This window comes from Astatotilapia calliptera, chromosome 23 (assembly GCF_900246225.1).
Source record: "Astatotilapia calliptera chromosome 23, fAstCal1.2, whole genome shotgun sequence".
NCBI classification, from domain to species: Eukaryota; Metazoa; Chordata; class Actinopteri; order Cichliformes; family Cichlidae; genus Astatotilapia; species Astatotilapia calliptera.
Genome location: NC_039323.1, coordinates 14,176,731 through 14,203,890, shown reverse-complemented (window position 1 = coordinate 14,203,890; position 27,160 = coordinate 14,176,731).

Genomic DNA, 27,160 nt, shown 5'->3' with positions numbered 1-27,160 from the left:
GGAATATATGCCAGGGCACAGTCTCTCAGATCCTCTATGACTGGGTTGCTTAACAGTTTAGAGGATGCTTTGAAAGTGAGATTCCTCCTCGCTTTAACTCATTGTCACGTTGTTTTTCAAGTCTATAGATTCTGCCTTTAATCTGTTTAGCTGTACTTAAATTGGCTGCGTTGACATCCACTCGCTTTAAGGCTGGGATTCCTTTTTTCCCCCTGGTCGAATACCCTTTCACGTAACTTAATATGCCATTTTGGTCTCCCGGGGACAATAATTGAGTTTAGGCGAAGTTTAAATAGCTTAAAGGACAGGGAATACAGATGGGCATCTCTGTGATTAACAAACTCCAACCCAAGGTCTCTGTGTCAGGCGCTGGATTAGGACATTACGAAGAGAATGACAGAGCTTTTTGGCACTTTATTCCCTCTCAATAACATTCTTTCACATATTAACTTAATTCCACCCCTAGGTAGGGACTTTATCATGCAGAAGACCTTAATCCACTGTTGTTGAGTCCATCTCGCCTGAGCTTTGATGAAGCCCCCCTGCTTTTCTGTGGGTGCAGCGGGCCTTGGTAAGACAAAGCACCCGTGACAGAGACAATAAGATGCAGCTTGAACCACAACAAAAAGAGGTTTCATCCAGTGGAGTGGAGAGAAGAGTCGATGTTGAAGAAAAATTAAGAAAACATCAAAGGATAATGAAAAAGAAGAGAAATTGACTCAGGAGTGCAGTGGCGATACTTCTGGTCAAGAAATGTATCACTATTAACACTGTGTGTGCTTTTATTAGTGTGCAGAAGGCCTGGCCCCACTGATCTCTTGTATAGCACTTTATCTGAGGGCCACCTTTGACCCCCTGTTCAAAAGCCCCAGTTGATATGATGAGCGTAAGCTTTGGGTGTTCTTTTAGATCTGGTATTGGCACTATCTTGAATTGAAAAGGCGTGTTTGTGGTGGCAGCAGCCAATTTATCCTTTGGCTTCTGTCACTCTGCATGGGAAAAAGATTAGCAGTCAGATTCTCCCCCGTCAAATAACCACCAAGGGAAAATGAAAAGTCAGAGCTTCAGTCACGTCATCAAACAAAGTGAGTTTTTTTGTGCTTTTAATTGATTAAATACACTGGTCATTTTAAGTAAAGATTTGAGTGATTTCTTAGAACAAAGAAGAATTATACTTTTTTGGTGGTGGTGGGGGGGTGGTGTTCCCGCAGTACGGACACGGTAACAAAAAGCTGAGCAGAGCATATGAGCAGTCCATTGACCGACCTATTGAAAACATCTCTGTTGCACCCTGAATAGTATAATTAATTCAGTCACCTGTCTGAACTTAAGCTGTCCATTTGATTGTCAGTGGTGCTGAGAGTCTTGAAGGTTTTGATCCTTCTAGCACCAACAGATGGTTGTTGTGGCTCGGCCCGGGCTGGGAATCGCTCCTTAAGAACAGACAGTGGGTTGGAGGGGGAAAATCCCCTGTTGCCGTCCCTAAGAAGACCATAAGCTTGAGCAGAGAAAAAGAAAGGGCCTGCTACTGGTGCTAATTACCCAGAAACCACACAGAAAGTGCCCACTGTCACTAACTGAAGAGGTTCACATCCCTTCTTACACAGATAAAAGGCGTAGTACGAAAACATTTCGCAGGGGACAAAGGAGGGAAGATTACCATAATCTTTTGGTTTGTATCCCCTGTAAGCTGTCCGTGTGTCCTTTTCCCTCACTCTCTCCCTGTCCTTCTCCTCCTCCTCCACCCTTTCTCTCGCACTCTCTGCTGCTCTCTTGTTTCTTCTTGTCTAAAATCTGGTTTGAAGGAGCAGAAATGGTGGGAATTGGCTTTACAGCCTAAGCTTGACAGTTGTGTTCTTCCCGCCTTCCTGTGATCATCCCTGTCATTGGTGGGTTGCTGTTGGGGTAATCAGACAATGGCAGGCGAAACGAGGTGTCACTGTGCTGACAGACCCCTCTTCATGTTATGTCATTGTTAATCCTCAGCCTTCAGCCTGCTCCCACTGCTGCTTTCATCCAAGCATTCTCAATGAAGGGAATAGGGGATAAATATGATGCCTTCATATTTCTACATATCAAAGCCCTCTCAAGCGGCTGTTTTCTCCCTAAGTGGTCGAGGGATTGTACGGCACACAACTCGGAGCGAGAACTTTTTAAATGAGGACATCACAGCGGCCACTTCGACTTGGCTCCCTGACTGTCCCAGTCACAGGAAGCCTGGACCAAAGCCAGTCACACAGCCAGGAAAACAGTCGCTTTAAAGGCGTTGCATAAACGCTCTCTTCTCTGGCTGCGGATCACCCCAGAGGTCTGATCCTTTTAGCATCGCGGCTGCCTTAGAGCACCTCTGCGAAGCTCATTGGAGACTGTGATGAGGCGTTGAGATACAGAAGAGGAAATGGTTTCAATTAAAGTCAGAGAGTGACGGGTGACACTAAGAGCCCCGTGTCTCTGTGAGAACAACAGCAAGTGGTAGAGTCTCCGGCAATCATTATCCACTGCTTTTATAACATCTAAGGGCTCAAAACATTCAGACTGATGGCAGGATGTGTGCTCAGTGTATAAGACATCCCATAAATGGCTCCGTTTTCACTCTCTTGCTGTCTGCTTTTTTTGGCTTCTGAGTGGGTGGTATTGAAACAATGACAGGAAACCTGCTAGTTTTGGTAAAATCTCAAGTTTATGAGCGATTAAACTGCTTCTCAGCAGTGTTGGGGAAAGCTCTGCGCATATTTCTCTCATGTCAGTGTGAGCAAAGTGACTATTTTCATTCAAATAGCATAGTCATTGCATTTCTTCAACGTATCCTTTAGATCAGTTGCCGTTTGGTTGAGTGTGTTTGAAATTTAAGACAATGAGTTGTTTCTGTTCACCTGCCTTAAATGCAGGTCACGGTATTATTTATCCTTTGAGCAAACCTTCATTTGTACTTTTTCAGATGTGACGCTTTCAACTAAAATACATTGAGCTGTTCATTTTTTCTTTTTTTTCCTGTTTGGTTTGCTGAGCTCTGATTGCATTTGAAAGCGATGCCACAGGTCCGTTCCCATTGTGCTGTGCTGTGCTGTGAGCCTGTTCCTCGTGTCTTTGACAGCCTCAGTGTGAGACTGATGTTTTAGAAGGTAGACATGTGTGCTCCCTGTAACGCTGTGTTTACAGAGCCTCCCCACCAAGTCTCTGCTCACTGCATACATGGCACAGAAGGCCCAGATGAGATAACACAGTTTACTGCTGCTCTTTCTAGTGGATAGAAGCAGTGAGGGAAAGGCAACCAGCGGACAAGCTGCTCTGTGGCTCAAGCTTGGTTTTTAATAGAGGATATCTAAATAGAACCACAGCCACATTAATTACTGTTGTCGGGCTGATTATCATAATTAATACTGCACTGATCACAATAAACATCCCCATTAACAATATGAAATATGAATCAATCAGCAATGAAGAAAAGTCTTGCACAGGATTTCCACAGCCTTAATTATACTGGTCTGAGCAGAAGCTTCTTGTATTTAATAGAAGGTAATAGTAGGGTGGTCCAAATTATCAGGATGTCCAAAAAACTGAAAAGCCTTCAGCTAATCCAAAATGCTGCAGCAAGAGTACTGACAGGGACTAGAAAGAGAGAGCATATTTCTCCTGTTTTGGATTCCCTTCATTGGCTTCCTGTTAAATCCAGAATTGAATTCAAAATCCTGCTCCTCACATACAAGGTCTTAAATAATCAGGCCCCATCTTATCTCAATGACCTTGTAGTACCATATCACCCTATTAGAGCACTTTGCTCTCGCTCTGCAGGCCTACTTGTTGTTCCTAGAGTATTTAAAAGTAGAATGGGAGGGAGAGCCTTCAGTTTTCAGGCCCCTCTTCTGTGGAACCAGCTTCCAGTTTGGATTCGGGAGACAGACACTATCTCTACTTTTAAGATTAGGCTTAAAACTTTCCTTTTTGCTAAAGCATATAGTTAGGGCTGGATCAGGTGACCCTGAATCCTCCCTTAGTTATGCTGCAATAGACATAGGCTGCTGGGGGATTCCCATGATGCATAGAGTTTTTCCTTTCCAGTCACCTTTCTCGCTCACTATGTATTAACAGACCTCTCTGCATTGAATCATATCTGTTATTAATAGGGATGGGTATCGTTTAGGTTTTATCCGATACCGGTGCCAAACCGGTACTTTTGAAACGGTGCCGGTGCTCAAACGGTGCTCAAACCGGTGCTTAAAGAATAGAGAACACAAAATTGGTCCAAAAACCTCTCATGTTCAGCTGCTTTTTGGAAAAAGATAACAATGTTAGCCTTTTCTGCAGCTATGGGGCATATATGGTATCACTCTTGGCTGGAAGCAGTGCTTAATCAATGGAAAAAACACAAACTTTGTCCAAAAACCTCTCATGTTTAACTGTTTTCCACTTTTTCTTTGGTCATTTTAGCCTTTTTGGCCAGGGTGAAGGGAGTATCTGCCATCAAACAAGAAGACAGCCGCATGTAGCTATGATGATGTTTGCTAGTTCACCTTACATGCATTAATGTAATAACGTGGTTAGCCTACTCAACGTAAATTACACACGAACAACATTTAGCTACTCACGCAGAGAAGAACGGCTGCTGCTGCCATCATCATCCGTCATCATTTCTGCTACACTGGCAGGGCTAGGGGCCAGGACTCTCCTCTTCGTGTTTTTGGGGGATGTTGCATAACAGGCAACCCACCCGCAGTAGATGCGCTCGGTGTGAGGTCTCGCAGCAAGCTATCAAATACGGCGCATTTCTGGGCTTTTAAAAAAAACGCTATGCGTCGCCAGGTGTTTCATCGGATTTGAGGTGTTACCTCCTTTGCACAGTGTCACAGTATCAGCTTAAAGCACTTGTTGCAGGCTGCTGAGTTTGCATATTTTGCTGTGAAGTACAGCCAGACTTTTGACCGCTTCGCCTTGGACATTTTTAATCTGTAGCTCTGCTCTAAAAGAACGTACGTACCTGGGCCCGCCTACTATTCTCGGAAACGTAAAATGATTGGCTAGAAGTGTATCACAGCTCAGGAAAAAAAAGCACCGAAATAAAGCACCGAAATGTGCGCTGCTTTTCGGTCTGGTTACTACCGTTTATGTCAGAACACCGGTACCCATCCCTAGTTATTAACCTCTGTCTCTCTTCCACAGCATGTCTTTTATCCTGTCTTCCTTCTCTCACCCCAACCGGTCGCAGCAGATGGCCCCGCCCCTCCCTGAGCCTGGTTCTGCCGGAGGTTTCTTCCTGTTAAAAGGGAGTTTTTCCTTCCCACTGTTGCCAAAGTGCTTGCTCATAGGGGGTCATATGATTGTTGGGTTTTTCTCTGTATCTATGAAGCGCCTTGAGGCGACTTATGTTGTGATTTGGCGCTATATAAATAAAATTGAATTGAATTGAATTGAATTGGTGCAGTGGTTAACACTGTTGCGTCACAGTAAGAAGATCCGGAGTTCTGTGTGTAGTACTCTGGCTCCTTGCGATTGTTATGAAATCCCTCCATTACTTGATTTCAGCTTCATTTAGATCATAACAGCAGCCCAAATTGAGGCCAACTGAAAGCTGGTGTTGTAATTTGAATGGTATTTTTTGATACAGAGTGAAATTGTGCACTACGTTGTAAGGTATAATGGTGATTTAATAATTTTTTAATACTTCTTCAGCAGTTTCTTACTTTGTAGAAAGAGTGCAAAATAAATAATGCTTTCTTTCTCATTTATTGTGATTTGTATGGATATATAAATGAATCACTATGTGTGCTTGCAAACAAAATCTTTTCCCAGTTTTTTATATTGTAACAAAACAAAAAAACCCCAATGCATGACAAAAATGTTGCGTGTCTGTGTTTATTGTGCTATGGTGTGTTGATTATTATCCTGTATTATCCTTTTGTGTTACACATTTCGATGGTTTTTTTTTTCCTCGCTACCTAGCCTGACCTGTCTCCCCAATGTGATGTTTGTGTATTGTATGTACGGTCGGCGAGGTCTGTCATCTCGGTTGTGGGCAAAAGACCTGCAACTGACAAATAAAGGCTACCTCATCTCACCATCAAATGTAGGACTGCGTCATCCAAGTGTAATCTAATCTTAGGATATCAACAGATGTCCTTCTGTGTATCTCAAATGTATAATTAGCAGGATTTGAAACTGCTATCTACTTTTGCTTGCAAAAATTTTGGAATATTTACCAACACATCTATAAATTGAATCTCAAGAGAAAAGTAAAAGTCCTTTTGATTAGGTAGCCAACTTTGTTAGCAGTTTGAAGTGGGACCTTGAGGTGCTTAGTGTTTGTGTTTAAACAATAAAAAGAGTGATTTTGTTGGAGGTTTAAAAATAGAGAAAGCATTGTTAATCCTTGGTTATTTCACAGAAGGACAGTGTGAGGTTTCATATGATTTCCTAAGTTCACATCTTTGTCATGGGGTCTCTGAAGAGACTGATACAATGGGAATGAAGCTAGCGATTGTTCCGTCTCTGCACCAAACCAATATTATCATGAAGCTGTATTTACATGTGATATGTGGAACACCATGCTATCGACCATTTTGAAGTTCCAAAGGCACACACACACGAACCAAAAAAACCCAGCTCCACAGGAAGAAGGGATTACATTTACTGCTGTGAAAGAAAGACACATTACATATGCCCTGAAACAGCTTCTCTTGTAGCACAAGTCAAGATGACAGCCGAGTTGTCTGGCAAAGGCCACAGACTGGATTGCACAGAGCTGAGCACATGTCTATTTACGCTGCTACAGTCAATCTGTATCTCTTATTTAACCTGACTGAGCTCATTTACAGGAGATGGAACAGGGGAAATAGACAAGAAACAGGAGATGTTGCATATTTAATCCAGAACATTGGGTAGTAGATTTTTTTTTTGACAACAAACAGCACTTACAGACATGCTACACAGAGATTCTTCTACCCCGGAGCCCTGTTGAGAAGCAGACAGTGAAGTGCAGGCCCTGAACCAGTCAGCTAAAGATCATTCTCCATTAGGTTTCTCCTTTATAACAGCAGCCTGTCACTGAATCCAAGATATCCACATATAAAAACCTTTCCCAAAGCTGGATCTGGAGAAGCACTTCTCCCAGGGAGTCAGCAATATAATTATATCCTAGAGTCCTCCACATAGCGTCGCTGGGGAATATTTACTCGAATTGTTTCTGAATCAGCGAAAGATCATGCCGACTCTGTGGGATTTTGTGGCAGAAGTGTTTTAAAAGTTGCTTTACAAAAAAGTGAGTATGTATACACAACTAATGTATTTTTAATCCTTGCCAAACTGTAGTGGGACTGAACAGAAGTTCAGTGTTTGGGTGCCATCTCCACTAATTACAATCACGATCCATAATTGAGGGGCAAATGCATGGAAAATCGCTCTACATCACATTTAATTTTAGTGACGAAGCATTTCAGAACAGCGGGTGACTTTTTTTGTATTCTGTCTTATGCCTGGGTGGTGCAGTGCTTCGTTTTGTGACAGTCTTTGTTGAAATAATCTGGTTTGTAGCGGGTTGCATCCAGGGACTTGCTGTCCAAAGGTGTTGGGTCTGGAATTTGAATCGTACTTCTTAGTGCTCCATTTTCCTTTGTTCTGTTTGTCTTAACACTTTATGGTAACGCAAGCTTCTTTAATGATTCTGTGTTAGCTTGCGCAGTTAAACTAGGCCTATATATTTAAACGTTTTATTCTGAGGTTAACACTCACACTCTTCCTCCTCATGATACTGTAAATCTCACGCTTCACTGAATTCATGTTATTAGTCAACTGGCTCATAATCCTTTGTTAACTAAATGGATCCCATGTATACAAATCCCCTTAAGCCGAACCTGTAGCATTCCTACTTTGTGTAAGCTCACTCACAAAAAAAGGGGATTTTAATTAATTCTAAAAAAGACCATAACCTTTGGGAATATGAGCTAGCGCTCTTTCGTCACTAAATCTAGCACCACCAGATGGGATGTTTTAGTTGATGGATTTTTACTTCTTAACATAGGGTCAACCCATGTTGTTCGTATTCTTCAGCTGCTAAAAATATTTAGGAGCCACTTAGTGCTCCGGTGCTCTGTTATCTTGGATTTGTGCATTTGTGTTGGCCTAAATATGCTTTTTCTTCAGTGCGGCCGATGCTGCGCTCTTATGGAACCCTTGATCAAAGGATAATGCACAGACTGTCACTTGGCCTCCCTTAGCAGTTGGCAAGAGTCTGAATTATTCAAATACATTCTCATGAATACTTGTGCAGCTTACAACGCTGTTGACGGCAACATTTATCTAAATAGAGTAACATATCCTCTTTTACAATTCCTACCCAGCCCAGTAAAGAATCTATTGATTAATTATTAATCACTTTCTGTAGGCTCATCACTTGGACAACCCCCTTCACATTAAAATATCAGTCATAGCAACTTACATTAAAAATTTTCTGCTAATATTTCAGTTTTGAGACCTAAAAAAAGCTCACAAGAGCAGTGTAGTTTGACTCACATTTTTCTTTTTAATTTTGCTTAATTAGGAGGAGTTTGTACTTTTTCCAACAGTTTTCTTTTTTAAATATGTATATATAAGTAGCAGGAACAATGTCTCCCTTTAAAAATACTTACCAGTAGTTAAAAGTTCAACATTATACCATTATAACAACTAATATACCGTAGAGTATTGTGTATATACTATGAAAGTGCAGGTGTATTGGTAAAGAAGTGACACAGTGAAGTATTTCTATATGGCATAATGACACATAGAAAGATCACAGTGGATTATTATTGCATATGTAATGTCCTTTCTAAGCTTTTACAGGTAAACAATAAACATTGGTATTTATGGATGCTCTTAAAGGTCGGCCAGTTATTGGTATTGGCTAAATCTGAACATGTTGAATGGTTCAAGCGTTTATCAAAAGATAATGATGTCACTAATATCTTATAGTCTGTGTCATACCAATTTTGTACAGTCTAAATGATTGAAACAAATCTGATTAAATAACTGATTATCAGCAGCATGTATCCTGAAAGTAGATCTCCAATACAGCTGGCAAAATGACAATTCCAGGACACTAATTACAGTAAAAATTTTCAGCTTACCTAAAATTAAATGTGTGGAATGAATCATGCGGACTTCTCATTGCCCTCCATTCCTACGATGGAGATGGAGCGTACAAAGTTAGCATGACTTACCTGCAATATTAATTTATACTAGTGCCGTCACTGTTAATTTTGTTAAAATTACATTAACGAGCTAACCGTGCTAACGCTAGCGCCGTGCAGGCCCACGCACAGGGCGATCCGCGCTAACTCGCTAACGGAGATTTGGCGCGTTAATGCGGTTATGGCATTAACGTCATTTTAATGATATTAACGCTGACAGCACTAATTTGTACATATACCAGTTTGGCAAAAAATGACAACAAAATACAAAAAAAAAGACCACACAAAAAAACCCAGCATCACCCTTTAAACTTCAAAGTCGCTCTCATGGCTAAATCTAGTACAGGAAACTACACTTAATGTGAGTTTTAGTCATGCTTAAAATTGTGCTCAACAAATACAACACTTAAATATGAAAGTATATTTGACTGCAGAAAAGATGTTTTTTATTTTTGTATACCGTGTGATCGTGGTGAAATACTGGGTAAAACAATAACACACATTTAGAGGGTAACTTGTGTTATTTGTTCTGTAATTGTTCCTCAGTTTGTTTTAATGTTTTCATACAATTGATTAAAATTGTATTGTATTGCTAATTTTTTTAAGGAGGACTGACTGAAAAGACTTTACTTTTAAAATCTTGGATGGGTGAAGCTTTCCTCCACATAGGCAATACCCACTCCACTCCATCAACCAAGATTTCCACCCTCTCCACCTCCACTGCTGTTATTTAGGTAAGCCAGCTTTGTTACAGGTGGTTTCTCCCCATCTCCAGAAAGTCTGCAGAAAAAAAACATTATTACATTACATTAAGGTTTTTTTTTTATGTGCTCGGCATCCTGTTTGCAACTTCCTCCCCACCAAAAGGGCTGTTCCAGAAAACCTCTGTTTACTTTCAGGCACACTCAAAAGCAAACTTTTAAAATGATTCGTGTAGTTTGACCCGACGGCTGAGTGCTTATGGTCGACTTTATCATATCTGTGAAAATGCTCTCAGCGCCTGTGTTCACGGCTGAGACCTTTGCTGCATGTCATTCCCTTGCTCTCTTTCCCAAATTTCCAGTGTATCTTTAATGTAACTTCAGTTTTGGAAAAATGCCATAAAAATAATATTTTAGGGAAAAAACTGTGTTTTTTTTGCAAAGCTGCAGGGAGCTTGCACTTTTTGCCCTGACATTGCTGCTTTATGCAACTGTTCATTTCCTTAAATGTCTGCAATGGAGGTGGAGAGTGCAAAGTTAACCTGATCTGTAATGTAGCTACAAAAGCTGGTTGCTTTCTCTGTTACTTTAACCAAAGTTAGAATATATATACTGTATATACACTCACTTTATAGTCAAGTGGAAACACACCTGACTATAAAGGGTGTTTTTTATAGTGCAACACAGTTAAGACTGTAAAAATATTTTAGCAGGTTCTCTTTTTGTGCTTCGAATCAATATCATGAGCTCATTAACCTCACATTCATGAATCAGGACTTCCAGCATTTAGATTACAGCTTTTTTACTATGTCAGTCAATATAAATCAATTATCCGAGCTTCTGCTACTTCTCTGCTCATTTTCAGGTTGTAGCTACAGGTTGTTAAATTTAATTAGAGCAGATTAATGACTGTTGATGCTGATTAATTTAGTTGCTACCATATAACTTTATCTCTAGCTTCTCTTCTCCCAGCAAAAGGCGAACACAGATTTGAAATGAAGCTTTGATTAGATATTTTAGTCCTGCATTACTTGCAAGTGATATCAGCTAAAACTGAAATATAAGATATGTTAACAAAAAATAAGAGTTAATTATACATTTTTTAAAAACTCATTATATCATTGTGGATGAATAAAATTAATCTGGCACCCAATCAATCCATCTATTTTCTGATGCTTTGCTTATCCAGTTCAGGGTTTCCGCGTTCAAGGGGAAACTCGAGCCTTTTCCAGGTGATGCTGTGAGCCGGCAGTTGTAACCACTGCACCACTGTGCTGCCTCAAATCTAACCCAATATATAATAGTTAAAGTTCACTTTATGAGTACAAACATATATTTACTACAGTATATACAGGAATATTTTAATATGTGATTTGATTCATATAAATGGGAGTGAGAGGTTTGGAATCTGTAAAACTGTGGCTAAAGTGCTGTGTAGGTGGAGCAATTGTTGGTTAAAAGAATGGAAGACATTATCATAAAATACATTTGACTGTTGTAAAATGTACTTATGTCATCCTCACAAGGGAAAAATTTGGGGCCCACCAACAAGGAAATATCTCTGTGACTTGTAAATTTGTGTATCCTCTCAGTAAGTAAAGCTATTGATTTTGTGGGCTTTGGATGTCTCCTCTTTTTCCTGAAGGTGAAATTTTGAGGTTGTGTTGCTGACAGAGGTCAGAGGAGCCCAGTAAGACTACGTGACCATGATTGTCAGGTCATCTTTTCAAGCCTTCTCTGATCTCACAGCTCTATATTCATCCCACAGATAGGCCAACTGAAAAGATAAAGGTTACATGTACATATACACAAGTCAGTGTCAGTAGAGCAAATTCAGTTTTGTGCACAAAGATTAAATTTGTACTGCTGCCTACTGTAAATGAAAGAAAACTGCTCAATCTCGCATTGGCGGTGCAGCAGTTTTATGTAGCTTAGGGCTACATCTTGTGGATTTGACATTAAAATATGTTGGGAGCAGAAATGTTTCACTTTTTTAACATGTACTTTGCAGTAACCTTGTGGAGTATCTAATTTGTCTTCCAAATGCAGTAGTTAAGAGCAATCATCCTTAGAGTGTCAGGAGTACTTATTAAAACATGGGCCTATGGCTGGCAGATGGTGAAATTTACATAATCACCATAAAGTTGATGCACATGTTCTGCACTATTGTGCATTAGTGTATGTCTCTCTTTAAACTAGGAGGGTATCTGCTAACTTGTTAATTGCAAAGACACTTCAAGTAACTAATTAAGTTTGTGACAGATTTGGGATACGTGCGAGTTTTTATTCTAATTTTTGTAGTTATATGTATATATTGCAGTTTAATTGACCTCACAGTCTTCAGATCATTTCGGTCTTTGGATCAAGCCGCGACTGTGGCTACTCCAGTAATCACACCGACACTCTGCTTTTCAGTTACTCGTCTTATCAGCTCCACTTTATATCATGTTGCTGAGGAAGAGTGAAGGGAATGAATATTTCAGCAGCTGAGTGAGCATGAAGCACCAGCAGGGCTTCATACCATCTTGTTTGCACTTACTACAGCCATTAAGTTTACAAGCAGCATTTGTATTTATCACCAGGCCTGGATGGTTCGAAGCAATCAAAAACCAAACACAAGGAGAGAAATACAAGGTTCAGGTTGACATGTGAAGAAAAACTGAGGTGAAGTGCTGACATGCTGATGTCTTAGCAGATAACACTTAAATCATTTTCCTCCAAAACTTCACTGGTATGGGTTCAAAGAGATATAGCCATAATACAAATTTTTGGAGTAAGTAGTGGTGTTTGAAGTTATTTTATGGGATTTTGCTGTAAGGCCCAGAATTGATTTGCAGAAGGGATAAAAGGAAGATACTTTATCTTCGGAGCTTTGTCGGAAAAAGCTTAGCATCCATTGGTAGTTCCGCCAATATGCCTGCAGGGCATGGAGGTAGGGTGAGAAGGGGGTGCTGGCATTGACATTATATACCAGAATGAATTGTGCTGAGTTTACACCTCCTGCTGCTTACGTTCTGCTCTTTCATAATCTTTCATGAACCATACAATGTTTTATTTAATGTCCTGGGTCAGAGAGAAACTTGAGAAAAAACATATTAATAATGAAACGCATAGTACTGGGGAGAGAAAGAAGGAGAAGGAAAAAAACTTGGTTTGAGGCTCCTCAGCAAACAGGTCAGAAGGACCTTTTGAAGTCTACTGCTTCAGCGCAGTCAATAGTTTAAGAACTTGTGTTATTTCTGAATGTAAGGCCAGCTTGGACTTTTTCCTACCTGAAAATGCCAAATATCTATCGTGGCTGCCCAGTGTCTCACTGCGGTCCTTGAAAGGCTATTCAAACAGCCAAAAAAAAAAAAAAAAAAAAATCCTCAGTATTTCAGGTTGGTACTTCAGTAAAAACATTCTGTGACCAAGAGATTATTCTGTAAACACCCTTTGGTTGAAAAGTGGAGAGCACCCTCTTTGCAGCACCAAATATCTCATACCTCTCTCTCTCTCTCTCTCTCTCTCTCTCTCTCTCTCTCTCGCTCTATATATATATATATATATATATATATATATATATATATATATATATATATATATATATATATATATGTTCCCCTTAACCTTTCTAAAATAAGCTATTCCTATTAGTACTAAAGGGAGCAAACATATGCCATGGCCATAATGTTTGCACTCCCTAATGAATCCTCATTTGCGGTTTGTGAAAGCTCTTGGCCTCTCTGCCTCTCTGGTCTTAATTGCTTAATTACAGTCATTATTTGAACTGGAAGCAAATTCACCTGGCACGCTGACACCATGCTGGCCTGGTTAAAAAAAAAAACAGAAAGAAAGAAAGAAAAAAAATCCTTTGAAAAACTGAGTGGATGTTGCAGGGGTCTCCAGAGGATGAATGAAGATGCCTGATGTGTGAACCAGAGGGTTGTGATGTATTCACACACATACACAAGACAGCCCGCATGCATATACAGTATATCCACTTGCATGTATCTGAATTCCTCACGTCTCCAGGACATTTCGGTGCTATCAGATGAAAAAGCTCCATGTCAGAGCCTCAGTGCCTTCAGAGGAAGGTCCAGGGGCTGTGTGACTTATTCATGACTCTCCTGGTGCTCCCTGTCCTGGCTCTCTCTGCTCTGTGCTGTAACCTGTGTTGGCTCACAGACCAGCCCTTTGCCTTTTCATATGCTGCATGTTCACTCATCCTGTTTAAAAAATAAACAGCAGATTGCATCTGTGCTAATAATTCATGTGCTGGGAGAGAGAAAGGGGTTTATGTGAGGAAATGAGATGGCATTAGCACCTGCTTCACCATGGAATTAGGTTAGGTTTTATACTCCATTTTCCAAAAAACATTTCTCTTCAGGTGATTTCAAAAACTATTTTCCTTTTTTGTCTTTTTTAGCGCTTTCTTTTTTTTTTTTCTTTTTTTTATCCATGAGAGGTCTTACATTGGTTAGATTGGTGATTATCTCTGCTGTAATTAGGCATGTATCTCACTGGTTGTAAAAGTGTCCAAAAAAAGGTGGTTACACATCAGCTCAGGTGTGAATGTCTGGAATGGTGTTAATTTGAAGCAGGACATTGCTGGAAATGAGCACTCATGATCATGTGACATTACACGGAGGGGAAAAAATGCAACAGGAAAAGCAAAGCCCGGCAATGAGGCACATGATTAAATTATAGAATGGTTTAAATAATTGTTATCCTCATATTTTTAGTAAACTCTATAGAAACAGCCCATATTATTCATTTCAAGATCCCAGATTGCTTATTTTATACAACCCATATATATCTTCCTCCCACTATACAAAAGTAAATAAGGCTCCCACCTTCTTCATTTTTAAATAGAGCCGTCAACTAACCCTGCAGCCCCTTCAAAGGGAGCAACTCTGTAAACCTCGGTAAGTAATAATAATAATAATAATAATGGATACTTTATTGATCCCCATGGGGAAATTACTTGTTTTTCCTCTGCATTTGACCCATTCACTCAGTGAAGCAGTGGGCAGCCCACTAAGCAGGCGCCCGGGGAGCAGTGTGTAGGGACGGTACCTTGCTCAGGGGTACCTCAGGGTAGCCGTTAAGTGGATTCGAACCGCCGACCTTCCGATCATGGGGCGACCACTTTACCTACTGAGCTATCCCTGCCCCCTAAGTACATTCCTGATCAGTTTGTGGCCTTACTTAACACAGCAGGATTTTGTAAATTATAGTCCCCTGTATAGTTAAACAGATGATAAAGCAGAGTATACCCACAGCAACCTACCCTCAGTTACTCAGTCATAGCTATCCCTTACTTGACATGTTGAAAATTTTGATGAATTCATTGACGTTTCTTCTAAATATTGAAAGTAATCTCAGCACTTTATCTCACTGGACGCTCATGCTTACCAACAGAGCTGCAGTACAGTTGAATTGGCAGTAGTTAAATATTCAGTGGATTCAAAGCTTTAGCTTCTATTGTAGCTGGGCTTTTTTTTCCAGCTTAATAGAAGAGGGTTGTGTACATGATTTAGCATGACAGGTGTTATACTTACTGTATGGCAGGAATACACTTCAGCTATATTTAAATATATCTGGCTAATGCTCCATAAAATAGTTAATCTCTTTGCATCTTTCAGGACCCCGCTCTAAGCCATTTCTTTAAAACTTCTTTTTAATCGTCCATGCTTAAATGTTAATTGCACATGCCTCTTCCAAACACACTCTTTTCTCTATTGTCAGGGGCTTTTTGTTACAGAAATATGTTACTAATGGCTTATGAATTAATAAGAACCCAAACTAAATTAGACTTTCATGCAAGGTGATTGTAAAGAGCTTGAAAGCCCCAACATTTTATTCAGATTTCAGAATTTTCTGGACGAGTGGGTTCCTTTTTGCCGTAGCCTATAATGCATCCTTTGTCATCATCTCTCAGCCCTGATTTAGGTTGTGGGATGCTCTTGGTGTAATTTACTTACCCAAGCAGAGCCATTAATTTTCTATTATTGTGAAAAGATGATTCGTGTTTTGGAGGCTGTCTTGATTATTTATTTAGATACACAGCAGGGAAACATGAGGCAGTGGCTAATGGAATATAAAGTCACAGGCCTCATTCCCATTCTGACATTTAACTACAGAAGCGGCACATGTGTTAATGTGTCCTCCCCAAGCACCTTAATTCGACTTGAAATTCCAAATGGAACTCGCTATCTGTGCTGGGCCTTTGAGACAGTGTGGGGGAAGGAGGGGGACACCAACTTAACACATAAATTCACTTGTCTGAGTCTTGGCTGTGCATCTAGTGACTTAAATGCTCCACTGCTTGTATGTCTAGAGGGAAACAGCAGCAGATAGTAGCATTATCACTTGCACTGTTGCCTCCCGCCCCTTGTTTTATATAGTGGCATGATATTTTGATTTTCCCAAACCACAGCTCTTCATATTATAGTGTGAAAACATCTGAGGAACTAGGTTTATTATACAGCAACCTTATAATAAGGCTTTTGCAAGTTGTAACTACTGCCTTTGTTAGTGGTTAAAAGGCAATTCATTAATGTTTTATTGTTTAGTTTGAAAAATAAAGTTTTTCTTGCTCCAAGTTGTTATATGTCTTGCTTGCTCTGAGAATGCACTAACCAAATCAGTGAAAATGCTCATGAGCACTGGGAAATGACTAGTCAGTGTGTCAACTAGTCAACTACTTTAACTAGAGCCTATCCATGGTGGGATTTTGGAGCTGATGCTGATATTCTTTATGTATATGCACATATATGCAATACATGTAATATGTTACATGGAATTCGGCACAACTACTCCTCGTTTAAATACTAATACCAAAAAAAATATTTGAACTTCAGGAAATGCAGCATATACTAAAACCACCTGAATGCAGCAAATCTTTGTTCATTCATCTTTTAATAAATTACCAAGTTTTAAAGGTTTGCAAATAATAGCCAGCGAGACAATGTAAGTGATATTTTCATGGAGTTGCCATCACTGAAAACTTGTGCAAAATGCTGTCACACTTAAATGAAGCTCTGCTGAGTGGCCAAAAATGTTTGCGTGATGCGTTCGTTGGCTGTGAATCAGAGCCTTCACGCTGAGTCGTTATTACAATTAATGACAGCGTCTTATCCGAATGACTAACATGTGATGAAATGCTATGACTCTTTCCTTTTTGGCGTTTCTCCAGTGCTGTGGCCAGCCTCAGTCAGGCTTGTTCACTTTACTGCAAAGGACATCTAGTGGTTACACACCCAACTGACTTATTCTGTCTCCATTCATTTCTAGTTGCAAACTTCACCGCCTCGCTGCTATAACTGTCTAAAGCAAGAGCCGTAAAGAGAGTAATATCCCGATCATGAAATATTGTATTCTTCAAGAATGAAAATAGCTGTTAATTAAACAGTGTCTTTTAGAGTAAAGCCAATAGAAATTGATCTCATAAAAGATGTGATGGGACGGAGAGCTGACTGACACAGTTGTAATCTCAGTATGAATGTGTCGCAGGCCGCTGGATAATTAAAGAGACCAAGTAGTAAGGACATGGCTATTAGCAGGTTAATTAGGCAATAATGAAAGAGATACCTCAGGTTACTGTGGGCTTTAGTGCAATATGATTGCACTGAACAATATAAGGTGGGTGTTAAATGTAATCCTTGCACATTAATAGAGAAAGGCATACCTTCCAGTAAATTATTGCCAAGAGACTTCACCTGCTCTGCGCAGTCACAAATGGAGAATTCAGAATAGATTCTATTTGGTGGCTGTCCACTCTGATTAGTTTGATGAAGCTTACTAAAGCTTTTAGAAGGGGATATTTGCGAATTTAGCAGGTGGCGCATATAATTCATGGTTCTCCTTATTAGAGAGATTGAAGTGTTTCATTAAATGAGTAATTCATTTCCTGCTACTTTTTGACCCACTTTGACAAAAGTAGAAGTAAGCTGTCTGGCATGAAAAAATCCACCTAATGGTGGTTTCATAACCTTGATTCATCACTGTCTTCGTCACTATCCAATAATCTCTTTGTTTTCAGTCATCTATTTGATTTAATTATGAATCACTATCTGTTATTATCAATACACCTAGGGGAAGCGCCCTGCAGATGTTAAAAATCAGAGGACATGTCAGGTCAAAGGTCAGTGTCCAGCGTTATCCTCCTCACATTAGAGTAACAGCCAAACTATACGCTTCATTCACCCTCTTCTAATTGACTTACAAACACTGCTGTGCTTTAGGTGTCAAGTAACACACTGCATTAAGTATGAGTGTGAAGTCAATATGACTTTATTAGTGGCTAGGTCTCCATTGACAGGCCCTGCTTGCTCTTTTGACCTCAGCTAACTGTGATCTACTGTCCAGAGAGCGATCCTCTCTTCTCTATCTCGCCTTCCTTCCTTCCTTCCTTCCAACTTCTCTTACTCTGCCATTATTCCACCCCTCAGTGATCATGTCACCCTCCGACTCCAAATCCCGGAAGAGCCCAGGCGGCCAGGAAATTCGACATTGTTGCTTCCCTTTTTAGGAGTCTATCGGTAAACCTTGCTAATCCACAAAGCCAACCTTGGATTTGAGCCGCTGAGTCTGAGGGGAAAGTAATTGGGTTGTTTCTAATAATTGGATTTTCTGCAGCTTGGTTTAAAAAAAGAAAAAAATAACCAATGTCCAGGAAAGAACAAGCACCCACCCCTTTGAGCTTTGGTTCACAGGTCGAGGCAGGCCCCAGGTTGCGCATATAAAATGATTAACATTTAAAATCTGCTTACAGCCGCTGCGTTTTAAATAGCGCTGTTTGAGAGGTCTAATTTTTGGTAAGTATGCTGTAAGTCCTCATTATATGGGCTGAATGGGTCATTAATGAAAAAAGTTATTAGTTGCCTGCATTGCAGCTCATCCACTGGCAGGAGAAAGGGTGAGAAACCCACTAAATATTTGGAAGTCTTATATGGGTTTATGAAAGCTCCTCTAATCTTGCCTTCAAATCTCTTCAAGGGCAGTTCTTTTGATTGTTGTGTTCGAGAGATTTATTAAAACTCTTAATGTGAGCATAACTCTGTGGGCACACCTGCACAGTGGTAAGAGTACATTTACTCACATAAACACCACAAGCATCGTTTATTGCACTTTTCACTTCTAATCCATTTACCTCAAAGCCTTAGTTGCCAGTTACTTTAATAGATGTATGACAATCTTATAAAAGCTTCTGATGCTGTGCATATATTTTACATATATATCGGTATTCATCGTTTTTACTACCTTAAGAAATAAAAGTATATTTACAGTATATAATAAATATATTTGCTTAAAGTTGAGGATCTAAGTACTAAAGCACATCAAATCAGCAGACGTGATTGATGGACGACCTTTTGATGAACCAGCTTGGAGTTTAAGCACGAGCTGAAGTATTGGATTTTTCTCTTCAATTGACTGGATGATCGATATATATTATGTTGCTGCAGTGGTCTAACAGCTTTCTTTCAATCATAAATGTGTATTGTGCAAATGAGCACAAATAGATGTGGAAAAACTTAGTACCAGAGAAAGGTGTGTGTAAAAAATGCTCAGCAGTATTAGCAAACTGCACTTATATTTTGAAACGTGAAAATAATCATTTTACATTCAAAAAGGCACCTGAGAGTAACACTTAAAGTAAAGATTTACTTGTGTTGTTAGTAAATAATGCATCACGTGTATTTATATTTAAGCCATTTAAAAGTACTATTGCAGTATAAAGATGAGTAAGAACTGTCTATCATCCATTTAAATGTTGTGATAAAGAAGTAAAGATGCCTAAAAATGTGCATAGCATTGCTTGTATACTGACTGACTGAGAAACTAATTTTGAGACAATGCATCCATTATACACGATTTTAATGCATTACTTGCGATGCATTAACTGTCGACTGTGTGCGCGGTAAAAGCCCAAAAAGCGGCCAATCCTACTTTAGTTATTATCAGTGAGAAACGGCGCCTGGCAGTCTTAGTTTTAGAACCTGTATTCATTGGCTGGTTGAAAAAGTCCACAAGAAGCCATGGGCAGTGACGGAAATGAGCAGCGTACCACATGTTGGGCCCACAGATAGACCAGGGGAACAACAATGCTTCCCATCGTGACTTTGAGATCCCAGCCCAGATTATTGGGAAGGAGCAAACTTCATGTTGCTTTAAGGGAATAGTGGAGGGGCTCGCTGCACTCTCCTGCAGCTTACCACCACCCTGGATGATACAGTGAAGTCATCTTGATTGTTCTCCCTTGTGAAGCCATTAGATCTAGAGACATGCTGGCTTCACAATGCACTACTCTAACAGTCAACATCTACCAAACAAGTTCTCTATACAGCAAATTCATAGGCTCCTACAAATGTTATTTTACTCTAAGTCCCTGCTGGGTCCACAGAAAGTCAGTTTTATGCTGGAAAAACATGGATGCACATAGAACAGGTATAAATAAAAGTTTAAGATTTCACTTCGATGTTTAGTTTTATCCAGAGGACACTAGTCTATATCTATATCTACATCTATATATATAGCTTTTACCATATATCATATATTAGTATTGATCTATTAAATTTACAGAGTATGAAAATATATGGCTGATATTTTTTGGTATGTCTTGGTTGGGTAAATGTATCAGGATTAACTGGTATCATATCATAGGAGTGGCATTTTGTCATGATTGCAGGCTAAAATCAGGACATAGAAACTGAAACAGTAATCGTAGTATGCTAATATAACACAAGCACTATATCAATACTCATTGGTAGTAATAGGGTCAACATATCCCCAGAGACAGCATCTATCCCTCACAGATTGAGATGTGGGGGTGAGAAAAGGAAGAGGCTCAGACAGGAAATCTGGTCCCCATCATTTTCTGTATTACTGTGCACTAAAGGTCAATGCTAAAAAATCTTCATGGAGTGACTACAATTATATATGATTTTTGCAAGAGCGGGAACAAAGAACCGAAAGAGCACAGTAATTTTCAGAAAGCTCTAATTTTGAAACATAAAATAAGGGCAAGTTAGAAGCACTAGGCAATCCTTGAGTAATGGAAAAACATACTGTAGGTTATGGAGTCTGAAATTGGTGAGGTACTGGAATTGTATTAACACAACAAAGGGAAAAAGGGTGAGGTGTACGCATGTATATACAGAACATCTGGAGACATGCTTAGAAGCACATGGGGCAATCTATGTGGATAAATGGATCACTTACTGTTACATGCAAATTCTTGGTATCACACATCAAGACCTGACAGTATCAGTAAAATAACTAGTGCCTATAGCCGTGTCTGCACTTCTAATTGTGTATTTCAGCATTTGCACAAAAATCAGAGTTGCCTGTCCTGTCAGCTCTGCATAGGCACTGCTCATGAGAAGCAATTCTTGATTTATACCAGTGCATTATGCAACGACAATAGCAAAACCCCCACATAATATATGTACATAGAGTACAAAGTGTTCAAGACCATGTTCTAGTTTAAAATGAAGAAAAATGGCGCGAAAAGAATCCTACATATGTGCTAAATTAGCAATCCAATAAACTTTAAAATACCTCAAACATTTGCATTTATATGTTTTATTTCAAACCAACAATAATGCTGCATGTTTGGTATGAAAAGGTAAGACAGTGGCCTGCAGTAATGCAATTATTGCTCTTTTAGAAGTTCACACTAAAAGAGATAATGTGGAATTAAGAAAGCCAGCATTTATTTCAGCATCAAGGTAAATGGAAGACATGTCCCGATTACAAAGGGAAAATGTGTAATGAGCACAACAAGATGTAAAGTTTTACATTACAGATGACTTTGAGTATTTTATATATGCAATGTAGCATTTTTTTAAAATATCTTATGAACATTTTAGTTTCTTTTTCTTTATGTTAGAAGAAAGTGTAAAATATACATTTTTGAAATTATTCACCAGTTGTGCATTCTATGTGACTCACTGATAATTTCAATTATATGCTGGCACTTAACGTCCAAACCAGCATGCTGCTCACAAGTGAAGTTGTTAACGGAGCAACACTGAGAACTTCTGATTTTCTTTAAAGCAGAAAAAACAGAATGAGAGAGACTTTGTTCTCCCAGCATTGTCCACCCAAGTTCCCTCTTTTCTGGTTTTCATGTCTCAAAAGCCCACATTGTCTCCCAGGACACAAATAAATCAGTGTTCTTCCCTTTTCATCTATGTTGGAAAATAATTAAAAAGGGAGTGCTGAATTGTGTACAAGCTGATTCCTCTGTTCAGTAAGCCACCTTCATCTAACAAAAGTCTCTCGCCCTCCTTTATTTTTTCTTCTTCTTCCTAATAATATGTTCTGCTCTGTTTAATATTGAGATCAAATACTCTCTCATAGAGCTTGGGTAATTAGATTTCACTATGTAAATGGCCTTTAAAGCGCACTAAGAGTGTGAGACGCTGTGCTCACATTTGTTCGCTGCACTGCTGCCTCCCTCAGGTCATTTGTGTATGAATCACTTGGCATCACCCTGCACTGAAACACACAGCTTTGCCTCAGAAACTAGTTCAAATAAACACTGATAGGAAAGCCTTTATACTAGTTGCTCAATGAGTCATTTGTTAAAGTGCTAAAAAAAAAAAAATATATATATATATATATATATATACAGCTTTTAATCTTCAATTCTGCACAACTTTAATGCCTACTTTTATTTGAGTTTGTTTTCATAAATAATTTTTGCTAAAATCATCCACGATTACAAACAAGAACCAGTTTATTGCACAATGTCAAATGCTTTTAAAGGAGCTGAGTGTTAATTTTCTCAATATGATTTAGAAAACACATAATAAAAAACTATTTACAGGGAAGATTTCTTATACAATCCATTTTTTATAATCCAGTTTTAATGAATATTTAACAACTGATTTGCAAAGACAAATAAACAAAAAAATTATGTCTTTCTTTTTAAAGAAATTGCTTTCAAATGTAGGCACAACACTCTGCGTATAATTGAGACGTGTGTAGATTTATTATTATTATTTTTATCATTCAAATGTCATCCCTTATTTTTGGGGAGGGGGGTCGTTGGGGGGCTGTCTTGCTTGCGAGGCAGAGACAGCAGCTATTGTCTCGAGGAGACAAAAGGAGTAGTGACATCACTAATGTTTCAAAAATAAACTGCAGGCTCCTATTATGTGGTACAGTTAAAGCCTGGAAAGGAGACCATATGTTAGGCTGAGGGCTACGCTGCTGAGAGTAGCCACGCATTTCATATCGCTGACAAGTCTCCTCTCCCTCAGCCCTGTCAAACTGCTGTTGTAAAACAATTAAGCTCCTATTAACATATATTTTATTAATTGCCCTATCAACATGGAAACACAAAGGCATGTAAATGCCCCGGCTTGACAGATTTAGAAAAGCGTAGCGTGGCAGCTTTCTCACAGATAGTGACAGCTGAAGGAATCAGGTCAGATTATATGAGCATGGACAACTCAACAGATTTGTTTGCTATTGATAGCAGCAATCAATTCAATTAGTTGTCTCTCATACGTTGAATGAGATTAGCAAAGGTAGTGTTTTGTCATTTACTGTTTAACGTATGCATGGATTTCTCTTCCAACAGGAAAAAAGCTCTTGATTCTTTTTTTCGTTTTTTCATTGTGCAGTGACTGTTTCATAATTATTGCCTCACAGCTTTCTATTTCCTCTGGAGTAATTGGACTGCCCCGTTAGATTATCCGGTCTAAATTGCAATACTAATTATAAAGCCTAACAGTTGTGTCGCATCAATAGTCTATTAGGATTAATTAAGATAGGAAGTGACAGCTGACGATTAAGCTCATCAGTTGCAGTTCAGCGATGCAGAGGTCAAACGATCAAGTTCTTTTCTGTCACAGGAACGTTGAGCCTCGCTTCAAAAATGCAAATGCTTGTTGCTGACATGCGATGATCTGAAGTCACACGCATGGCCTGCTCTGCAGTTTCATTGTGTGTCTTACTGTATGCAGATCTAGACGCAGCCCATTGTTAGCGTGTCACAGAGGCAGAACAAACGATTTCATAATTGATTATGCTCCTAATTACAAAGCATACAATTAGTGGAAGTTATTGATAGTTCAGCATGTGTCTTTTAACCCCGGAGCTGTCTGTCTACTCCCACAGGAGACGTGTGTCCTTCTTTGTTAATGATGGAAATGACTTTTAGATAACAAGCGTGTCCCAGACAATAAGCTGTGTTTACACAGTGACCTGGACATTTACTTGCTTGGCCTCTGTATCTACCCCTCCCATTATATTTGCCAACACCACTCTAATTACAAGGCATCAAAATAGACCTAAAAGGCTTCTACCACATGCTTTGGTACAATCAAAAACAAGAGTTATCCTATTTTTACTAATGTGGAAAATATTTTTTCAAGTCTTGTTTATATCATTTATTAACACTATAAAGGGAAACTAGAAGTACGCTTGTCAGAATGACAGGAGCGGACTTATGTTTTAATAGCATAGCCACGAAGCTCAGACATTTCCAAATGTCAGAAACCTGACTCGCCTGACATCCTTATCAACTGAAATAAGGTAGTGCTGGTTGAGGGAAACTGTTATTGGATTAATTAATTCTTTATAAATTATCTACAAGAATATTTTCTTTTCTAGCATCTGTTCACAATTACAACTGTGAATGTTTTAATTGTTTTCAAGTGTTTAGCTCATTTGAATGAAAAACGTTGCTTTATTGATTAGTTCTAATTATTTTTACTGCCTATCATTTTATAGTTTTTCTATATAAAATCACACTTACCTTTTTATGTATTCATTTCACCTTATTATTTGATCTGATATTACATTCACCTTATTCTGTTTCAGTAGTGTGTGTATATACCCTCAGCTTTTACCAGTTTTCAACTATGCATGGTATTTGTTAATTACTTTTTACACTCACTTTAATTTACCATTTACTGCACTTTGGTATTTCATTGTTTTAGGTTTTATGTTTGGCTAACTACTGTATTTTTTTTAAACTGTCTGTCTGTAACTTTAGGGGACGTGTTCGACGGGTCTTTTCATTACAACTATGTAACTGTTTCAACTGTTACTCTATTACTTCGGGCTACTTGTTGTGACTACTAATGATATGTTTTCTCCTACTTATTCTAACACTTTGCACAGTTTTACTTTGCATTGATTGTCTTTAATTGAGCTGCAGATTTTACTTTCATATGCATTGACTTAGGACTATTTTTTCATGACCTTGTCTGATCTATTTTTCATTCATTTCATCTCCTCATTTATTAATGGCAACAATAGTGCCAAATCACAACAACAGTTGCCTCAAGGTACTTTACATTGTAAGGTAAAGACCTTGCAACAGAACAGCACAAGTAAAGATCACTCCCTCAGTGTGCAAACATAACAAGCACTAATCTTCTGTCTAGATACTGTAAAAGGATTTAGATAAAAATATGTTTCTTCTAAACATGCATGGGCATAATTTTAGTATCTTTATTCATAATCTGATGTTCTTTAATAATTACAGATTACTCCAGGAGAAAATCATCTGGGTGCAGTTGCAGAAAATCTCTCATGAGAATATTCAGTAGTGAATACGTTACAAGTACAAGGACTATATTCAGTCCAATATAGGAAGTCTCTAAAAGGGCTTTAGTGCTAAGGGGCATACTTACCCCTGAGCTCCCAAAGGAGCAATGTTATTATTGGTAATAAGAAGCAATAAACAGGGTGTGAGGGAAGCATGGAAGTTTCACTCCACCAAGTGTAAGCGCTTCTGAGGAAAACTGTAGATAAATTTATCTGTGTTTCCCCGAGAAGAAAAAAAAGAAATAAAGAAATTGTGCACCAGCTAACCAACACATTTGTTAAGTAATGTTAGTTTAGGACCACATATAAGAGCTTGGCATCTGTACTTATGACAATTTCAATAGTTTAATCTTTCATGGAGGGCGGTGGGGAGTGATGCTAAACTACTGTCAAGACAAATATTTCCAGCAGAGTCCACTTGTATAATGGAATGAAAAAAAGAGATATAAGCAGGCACAAAAAGTGTTTCTTCCGCATCTTGCCTCCCGGCATCAGGCTTTTTCCTTTCCTTATCCAGCACAAAGAGTGCATTGTTAGCAGAGCCATTACAAGCAGTCTTGACTACACTGGACAACATATGGCTCAAGGGAGAAAGCTATAGATTGCAGGGATGGGAGAAATGGGAAAGTTCATCAGACCCATCTCATCTGACCTCAGTCGGTTCTGGGGAAAAATGTGCCAGGATGCTGATGCTGAATAGACAGATTTTCCAAATGCTTTGAATTCCGTTAGGATAGCGAGAAAGAAAAAGGCAAGATGCTCAAAGAAATGGATTTGGCCTATAAAGTGTAAGTGGCGTGATGCCCATTTCTTCAGAAGGATGACATTAGGGGACCAGTTTTATTGATGGCTGCACAAAAAGGGGTAAAGAGTGCACACAATCAGGAGTCAATTGAAGCACTAGGAGATTAAGGCTGATATATTTTAGTCCTATAGCTTTAGGTCTTTTCATTTTAGACATACAAAGAGGAAGAATGGAGTAGAGTGTTCATTCTTAAATGCCTTTTTCCCCTCTGTTATTTGATTTCTTTCATTACATTTTATTATTAGCTGTTTCTTTTCTTTTTTTGAAGAATGGCAACCATGACCCCTCTTGGAACAGATGTATTACTTATGACATCCCAGTTTTCATCCGTTCACAATTTTTACATTAGAGTTAAATCTCTGCAGCTGGAATCTCACGGCTGAGTTAGCCCAAGCCCATAAAATATTGAAACCTTCAGAGCCACTGGCAGGCAGGTTGAGGGGAGTTCATGTCCAAAGCCAAGCTTCAGATTCACAGACATCCCAATAGGAGTGTACTACAGAAAAAAGCACTAATAAAAATTTCATTGAAATGAGACGGGGATATTGCTAGCATTCTCCCCAGCATCAGTATGAAATCTTAATCTGAGTTAATGGAAGAGATATGAAAGCCTTTCTGAATTCAAACACAAGCAGTGCATAATTTATAAATTATTGTCAGAAAAGTGATTCCGCTCCGAGATTTTACCCTCTTCTAGATGGAAGTGAACTCAGCGAGACAATACGAAAACATAGTGTTTTTGACCTCTAATGGCAAGAGATTTTACAGTAGAGCTGTCGATATAATCAGGTAAACACCGCAGCAGTGCTCAGAGCGAATAAATTCTAGCTGAGCCTTTCTCTGGTAAACCAGATCAGTGCAGAATGGGTAAATAAAACAGCCCCCAGAGGACGGAGTGTAAGAATCCTTTTGTCCTGAAGGTTGACAGTTTGCTAAAAGCTTCA